Source organism: Alligator sinensis, unplaced genomic scaffold (assembly GCF_000455745.1).
Source record: "Alligator sinensis unplaced genomic scaffold, ASM45574v1 scaffold103_1, whole genome shotgun sequence".
NCBI classification, from domain to species: Eukaryota; Metazoa; Chordata; order Crocodylia; family Alligatoridae; genus Alligator; species Alligator sinensis.
In genome coordinates this window covers 513,001-514,150 of record NW_005842226.1, presented here as the reverse complement: position 1 = coordinate 514,150, position 1,150 = coordinate 513,001, and positions in this window count along the sequence as shown.

The window sequence follows — 1,150 nt, the reverse complement described above, 5'->3', positions numbered from 1 at the left end:
TTCAACAAGGAGAAATGCAACGTGCTGCACCTAGGGAGGAAAAATGTCCAGCACACCTATTGCCTAGGGAATGACCTGCTGGGTGGCACGGAAGTGGAAAGGGATCTTGGAGTCCTAGTGGACTCCAAGATGAACATGAGTCGGCAGTGTGACGAAGCCATCAGAAAAGCCAATGGCACTTTATCGTGCATCAGCAGATGCATGACGAATAGGTCCAAGGAGGTGATACCTCCCCTCTATCGGGCGCTGGTCAGACCGCAGTTGGAGTACTGCATGCATCTTTGGGCGCCGCACTTCAAGAGGGATGCGGATAACCTGGAGAGGGTCCAGAGAAGGGCCAGGTTCAGGTCCCGTAGCCTCTCCTCATAGGGCCTGCCTTGCTGACCCCTGACCATGCGATTGGCCTGCCCCTAGACCCTGTCCATGCTGGACACATCCCTCCTGACGTGCGGCCCACGTTCTTCTTGACCTTGTGGCTGCCTATAAGTTCATCACGGGGGCACAGAAGGGAATTGGTGAGGATTTATTCACCAAGGCGCCCCCGGGGGTTACAAGAAATAATGGCCACAAGCTAGCAGAGAGCAGATTTAGACTGGACATTAGGAAGAACTTCTTCACAGTTCGAGTGGCCAGGGTCTGGAACGGGCTCCCAAGGGAGGTGGTGCTCTCCCCTACCCTGGGGGTTCCTGCTTATGCAGGGGGTCGGATTCGATGATCTATTGAGGTCCCTTCCGATCCTAACATCTATGAATCTATGAATCTATAAGGTCACCATGCAAGTTAGCAGAACAGCCCAGACTGCACAGCCAGCCTCCCACATACATGTGAACCCCAGGACCCTGCTCCCCTGCCATCAACTCAGCCAAAGCCCAATGCAATCTCCTCATATTTAACTCATGAACTTCATCAGGAAATGAAAGGAAAACCTTTTACATGATATTATGCCCTCACACACAAACACACAGGTGTACGCACCCACACAATGTATATGCACGTACATGCACCTGAGCAACCCTGCAGCCGTAACCATAACGTTCACGACTGCACATATTGCCATGCCTGGCCAGCAAACCGGTTCACATAGCCCTAGACACACAAGAGACCGATTAGCAGCCAGCAACTGCCTGGCCCTGGGCTGGGCTCACATGTG